Source organism: Phalaenopsis equestris, unplaced genomic scaffold (genome assembly GCF_001263595.1).
Source record: "Phalaenopsis equestris unplaced genomic scaffold, ASM126359v1 Scaffold000250, whole genome shotgun sequence".
Classification (NCBI taxonomy): Eukaryota; Viridiplantae; Streptophyta; class Magnoliopsida; order Asparagales; family Orchidaceae; genus Phalaenopsis; species Phalaenopsis equestris.
In genome coordinates this window covers 655,769-663,166 of record NW_018164692.1, presented here as the reverse complement: position 1 = coordinate 663,166, position 7,398 = coordinate 655,769, and the positions used below count along the sequence as shown (strand labels likewise).

The window sequence follows — 7,398 nt, the reverse complement described above, 5'->3', positions numbered from 1 at the left end:
CAAGCCATGAATCAACCACACTGGAGACGAGCCATGTCTGAAGAATTCATGGCCCTCCAACAACAAGGCACATGGTCTTTAATCCATCCTCCCCCTATTCAACACGTCTTAGCTTACAAGTGGACCTTTAATATTGAACATCACACTGATGGCTCTATTGCAAGATACAACGCTTGCCTTGTTGCCCATGGCTGCTCTCAACAACAAAACATCGACTGCCATGACACTTTAGTCCCGTTGCAAAATTCTCAACCATTATGATGCTCATTACACTTGTTGTTCACAAGAAGCGGGACATCAAAAACTTGATGCTTCAAACGCTTTCCTTCGTGACAAACTCGATGATATTGTCTATATGAAACAACCCTTTGGCTTCATTGACACACAATATCTGCATTATGTTTGTCAATTGCTCAAATCCATATACGGTCTAAAGAAATCACCACATCAATAGTACTCAACTTACTGTCAATTTCTCTCTACACAAAAATTTAAACTAAGCACATGTGATCCTGTTAGGTATCACATGTGAATCGCGGCTCTGCCAGTAGCCTTCGACGACAGGCGAGAGATTTGGCTTCGGGTTCGGAGTTCTTTCAGTGACGTTAAGGAGTAGTTCGACCTGTTAGAGATCCTGAATCTCGGGAAAGGAGAGGAGGATCGCGGAAGTTCTAGATGAAGCACCGCGGTAAGCGGGAGTTCGGGAGTCGGGAAGGTCGCAGGAACAAATCATTCGCGAAACCTTTCGGCGGTGACGGGAAGCGAGACGGGAGTTCGACGGCAAGCTGCAGGGAAGGATTCTTTGCGCGAAAGCGGCAAGGCGGTGCAGCGAGGACGGACCAAAGAAGGAAAATCAGCTTCTCTCCTTTTCTGTTGCTGCATAATTGGAAGGGTATCAAGGAGAATATCTGGAGAAATTTTTTATTTCTTCCTGGAGATATTGTTTGCTTTTACTAAACAGGAGAGATTCAGGAAATGAAGGAAAGTTTATATCTGGGGGAATCAAGGAATCTTTAATTTCTTCTAGAAGAATATTTCCTGGAGTTATCCTTTGCTGAAGGCTGCTGAGAGAGGCTGGAGGTTGCGGAGAAAGAAGGAAGGTTTTTTTTTTAAAATTTGTTAATTAAAGTTAATATTTTAATTAAGAGGGTCTTGATTAAGAAAGCTTAATTAAGAATATATTTCAATTTTTTTCTTAAAAAAAAAATGTTATAAGCAAGAATTTTTGCAGAGGAATTTGCAAAAGTTTTTTGTTGCAGGATTAATTTTCAGATGACATTTTCTGGTACGAAATTCGAGATGGTGAAGTTCGACGGAACTGGTAACTTCGGATTGTGGCAAACTATGGTGAAAGATCTGTTGGCTCAACAGAGAATCTTAAAAGCTTTGCGGGCAACAAAATCAGATGTCATGGAGGATGAAGATTGAGAAGAATTGCAACAGCGAGCGGTAGCGACGATACGACTATGCTTAGCATATGAGATTATATATCATGTGATGAATCTAAAATCTCCAGGGGAGATTTGGAAGAAGTTGGAAACTCAGTTTATGGCAAAATCTCTATGGCAAAATCTCTGACGAAGGAAGAAGTTGTATCTGAAGCAAAAGTTGTATGGGCTGAAGATGCAAGAAGGGTCTAATCTGGCGCAACAAGTTAATGGATTCAATCAAATAATCACAGACCTGTCACAGCTTGATGTGAGTATTGAGGAAGATCGAGCGATGATTTTCTTGTGTTCATTGCCCTTTTCCTATGAACACCTAGTGACTACTCTGACATATGGGAAAGAGACTATCAAAGTTGATGAGATTACTGCAGCGTTGTTGACTCACAACCAGAGAAAGCAGAATGCAGGGGAAAGCTCTCACGGTGATAGTTTATATGTTAAGGGAAAGCAGGATCGTGGAAGGAAGAAAGAGAATGAGCATTCTGGAAGGCAAAATTTCAGATCCAAGTCCAAAGGCAAAAAAACAATTCATTGATACAGTTGCAAGGAGTCAGGTGATATGAAGAGAGATAGTCCAAAGTTGAAGAAGCAGAATGGGGAGAAATGTGATACTTCATCGAAGTCTGTAAATGTGGTGTAGAATGATAATTCAGATTGCAGTGACAGCGATATGCTCTCAGCTTCATCAACTCAGATCACAGATACATGAATTCTTGATTCAGGGTGTTCTTATCACATAACACCTAATAGATAGTGGTTTACTTCATACAGGTTAACTAATTCTAGCTCAGTCTATTTAGGAGATGATAGCTGCTTCAATATTGTTGGTATTGATGAAGTCAGAATTCAGATATATGATGACACAGTTAGAACGTTATGTGATGTCAGACATATTCCAGATTTGAAGAAGAATCTGATTTCTTTGGGCACTCTTCATAGAAATGGTTTTATTCCTAAGGTAGATGAGGACAGGGAAACCATCAGAATTGTTAAGGGTGCGCTAACGGTGATGAAAGAAAAAAAGAAAAGTTAACTACAGGCTAACTACAGGCAATATCTACAAACTATTAGGGAGTACAGTTGTAGGTGGAGTTCATTCTGTGGAGTCGGATGACGATGACGATAGTACAATGTGTCTGGGTCATCTCAGTGAACGTGGGATGGCGGAATTGCATAGAAGAAATTTGTTGCATGGTGTTAAAATATGCAAGCTCGATCTCTGTAAATTCTGTATTCTTCGAAAACAAACTAGAGTCAGTTTTATGATTAGAAAGCACAAAACTGAAAGAATTCTTGATTATGTGCATTATGATGTATGGGGCCCTACTAGGGAGTTGTCATTGAGAGGATCTCAGTATTTCGTTACCTTTTTTAATGATTTCTGCAGAAAAGTTTGGGTGTATTTCTTGAAGCATAAATCTGAAGTCTTCTCTAAATTCAAGCTGTGGAAAGCTGAGGTGGAGAACCAAACTGGTAGAAAGATCAAGTATTTAAGGTCTGATAATGACACAAAGTACACAGATTCACAGTTTCAGAAGTTATGTGAGGAGCATGGGATTCAAAGGCATTTTTCAGTGCGCAAGACACCATAGCAGAATGGTGTAACATAAAGGATGAACAGGTCCTTAACTGAAAGGGCAAGGTGCTTGAGATTGAATGCAAGACTTCCTAAGAGTTTTTGGGCAGAGGCTGTGAATATGACATGTTATCTCATCAATAGATCACCTCGAGCATCATTGGGTGGCAAGGTCGCAGAAGAGGTATGAACAAGTAATCCAGTTAAATTTGATCATTTATGGATTTTTGGTTGTCCTGCTTATGTGCATGTACCTGGAGATAAAAGACCCAAACTTGATGCAAAATCCAAGAAGTGCATCTTTCTAGGCTACAAGAAAGGTGTGAAAGGATATAAGTTTTGGGATCTGATTGCAAAGAAGATGGTGAACAGTAGAGATGAGCAGTTTATGTTACAGCAGAATCAAGACAAGGTGTCAGAGAACAGTTCCAGTTCAGATGCAGTGCAGATGGATTTAGAACAACAGCCAGTAGCCTCTGAGAGAGGTGAAAGTTTAAATCCAACACCCAGTGAATCAATTCCAGATGATTTGCAGAATTATACTCTAGTCAGAGATAGACAGAGACACACCAATGTAAGACCTCCTAGCAGATTGGGTTATGAATATTTAGTCTCTTGTGCACTTCTCATCAGCAACGATGATCCAACCACTTTTCAAGGAGCTATTACCAGCCAGAAGAAAGAAAAATGGATGGGTGCAAGGGTTGAAGAGATGGAGTCTTTGCAGAAAATCGCACATGGGAGCTAGTTCAACTTCTAAAGGGAAAGAAGGCTATTGGGTGCAAATGGGTCTACAAAAGGAAACCAACAGTATCAGAAAAAGAAGAGAAAAAGTTCAAGGCTCGACTGGTTGCAAAGGGATTTTCACAGCAAAATGGGATAAAATATGATAATCTTTTCTCCTGTGGTCAAACATACTTCAATCAGGGCAGTGCTTGCATTAGTAGCTATTTGGGATTTGCATTTAGATCAGATTTTTGTTAAAACTGCTTTCTTGCATGGTAATTTGGAGGAGCAGATTTACATGGAGCAGCTTGAAGGGTTCACTCAATAAGGATAGGAGCATCTGGTTTGCAGGTTAAAGAAATTGATGTATGGGTTGAAACAGTCTCCAAGACAATGGTACAAGCGGTTTGACTCCAACATGATGCAGATTGGCTACAGGGGATGTGAGTATGATTGTTGTGTTTATGTGAAGAGCCTTGATGATGATTCCAATATTTTTCTGTTACTGTATGTTGATGATATATTGATTGCTGCAAAAAATTTGAATGATGTCTGTGGTTTGAAAGCTTTATTGAGCCAGGAATTTGACATGAAAGACTTGGGTCCTACAAAGAAGATTCTTGGAATGGAGATTCATCGAGACATAGGCTCAAGATGATTATGTTTATCTCAACAAAACTATGTTGAGAAAGTGTTACTATGTTGAGAAAGTGTTAGTTTGAGATGAGCAATGCAAAGCCTGTGAGCACTCCTTTGGCAAATCATTTTAAGCTTTCTTCAGAACAGTGTCCTAAGACAGATACAGAAATGAAAGACATGTCTAAGGTTCCATATGCCAGTGCAGTTGGCTGCTTGATGTATGTTATGGTATGTACTCGTCCTGATTTGGCTCATGTTGTTAGTTAAGTCTGCAAATACATGTCTAAACCTGGAAGGCAATATTGGGAAGCAGTCAAGTGGATTTTCAGGTATCTGAAGGGTACTGTAGGACATGGAATTATTTTTGGCAGTCAGAAGAATGATCCTTCAGTTGTGGGGTATGTTGATTCAGACTATGCAGGTGATTTGGATGGCAGAAGGTCTACAACTGGGTATGTGTTTACTCTTAGTGGAGGGCCTATATGTTGGAAATCAACAATTCAGTCTATTGTGGCATTATCTACAACTGAAGCTGAGTACATGGTAGTAGTTGAAGCTGCTAAAGAAGCCTTATGGCTTATCGGGCTAATAAAGGAACTGGGCATTGAGCAAGGTGGAGTTCAGTTACATTGTGACAGTCAAAGTGCTATTTATCTGGCTAAGAACCAGGTGTACCATGCAAGAACCAAACACATTGATGTCAGGTATCATAAGATCAGAGAGTTGATTGCTTTTGGTGAGATACTGTTGCAAAAGGTTTATACTAAGGAGAATGCAGCTGATATGTTGACCAAGCCAGTTACTATCAACAAGTTCTAGCATTGCTTGGACTTGTTGAATGTTTGTAGTTGCTAGAGAAGCATGGTGGCCCAACCCATAGTGGTGCAAGTGTAACTCCCAGGTATCTTTTCTTCTAAGAAGCTGGATATTCGCCAAGGTGGAGATTTGTTATGGTATGACTCATATACCATATAGGGACAGACGCTGGATCAAAGCGGAGCGGAGCGGAAGAATATGTCTAAATCGGGAAGTTACGTGGGTTAGGGGTGCGGGGGCAAAGCCCCGCGATATGGTACAAGGGTAATGTTGTAATTACATATTGTGCTTAGGGTTTACTCCTGGGGTTATAAATAAGTCTGTTAGTAACCCCAAGAGGTATCCCTCTATTCTGTAACCTCTTTTCTGAATATTGAAAGGAATACGCCGCTCTGCTCCCGAGGACGTAGGCATCTTTTCTGAACCTCGTTAAATCCTTGTGTTCTTCTAGATTTGTGTCGTTACTGTTTTTTTTCGCCCCTAATTTCTCAACAAGTAAGAAAAAATATTTATGGGAAACTTAATTAAGGAAACTTAATGAAGGGAATATTTCAATCATTTTTCGGAAACATTCTGGTTTTTTCTGGGAAACTTAATTAAGGGAAATTTAATTTTAGAAACTTAATTAAGGGAATACTTCAATCATTTTTCGGAAAGATTCTATTGCTTTTCTGGGAAACTTAATTAAGTAAAACTTAATTAAGGAATTATTTAAAATTGTGGACCAACCCACATCAGTACATAAGTAACTCAATGATATATTCCTCCTGAGGTGCCGAATATTCACCAAGGTGGAAATTGTTGGGTATATACATTTCTCCTAAAGGGGTTGGATATTCGCCAATGGATATTCGCCAAGGAGGAGATTTGTTAGGTATGTCTCATAATACCAGAATTTGGAGTTTCTTAGAATAAAAAGATGTCTCTTAGAATTGAAGAGTTGTGTCTATTCGAACTTAGTTGGTTGGGGGGATCAGCGAGGGCACAGCGGAAGCGTGGTGAGAAGCGTGGTGATGACCCAACCCACATTGGTGCATAAGGAACTCCATGATTTATTTTCTTCTAAGGAGCTGGATATTCGTCAAGGTGGAGATTTGTTAGACATATGTATTTCTCCAAAGGGGCTGAATATTCACCAAGGTGGAGATTTGTCGGCATTTATTTCTCCTAAGGGACTGGATATTCGTCAAAGTGGAGATTTGTTAGGTATGACTCATATACCATAAATGGGACAGATGCTGGAGCGGAGCGGAGCCCAAGAGCGAAGTGGAGCGGAAGGATCTGTCTAATCGGGGGAGTTTCATTATGTGGGTTTGCGGTGCGAAGGTGTGGGGGCAACACCCTGCAGTTTGGTACATGTGTAATTTAAGAAATTACATATTGTACTATAGGGTGATATATATGTCATGTTTGTAACCCTAAGTGAGTCTGTGAGTCTCTGAGATTCCGAATCTTGTATTCTGTACTCATTTCTAAATATTGAAAAGGAGGTCGCCGCTCTGCTCTCGAGGATGTAAGCATCTTTGTCGAATCTTGTAAATCTCTGTGTGTTATTCTGGATTTGTGTCAATTTTTGTTTTTCTTCGCCCTAATTTCTCAACAGATCCCTCTATATTAGTATACGATCATCATATAATCTGAATCTACCTTCTAATATATGTTGATGATATATAAATCATAGGAAACTCGCCTTCTACCATCAATTCCCTCATTCACAATCTAAGAACTTAATTCAACTTAAAACAATTGTGACGTATATATCACTTTAATGGGCTTCAAGTTGACACCATCCCCAATGGCTATCTCATACATCAAACAAAATATCTCAATGAAATTCTCACAATCAGCTGTTCATTTACCTTTAACCTTTGTCTATCACTCATCACTAGAAGCACACTCCTAAACTGATAATTAGTTTGGAGGGGGATAACAAGGATTCATACCGTCATCAACTGCTTACATCTCTTCGACATCATTCGGTCTCTAGCTGCTTCAGTTGCAGCTCCCTTCCTGGAGAATTCTTCTCTAATTAGCATTCATTTTAGGGCTCGATGTACGTAATGAGGAGTCACTCCTGAATACTCATTTAAGTATTCATGGGTCACTTTACTTAAAAGGATCATTTACCTTTACATCATTATCTTATATATATATATATATATATATATATATATATATATATATATATTGATA

General features: G+C 39.4%; 1 pseudogene; it reads left to right on the top strand.

The window, feature by feature from the left end:
- The first annotated feature begins 675 nt into the window (after positions 1 to 675).
- LOC110024137 lies at positions 676 to 6,494 on the top strand (annotated as a pseudogene).
- Positions 6,495 to 7,398: the final 904 nt, after the last annotated feature.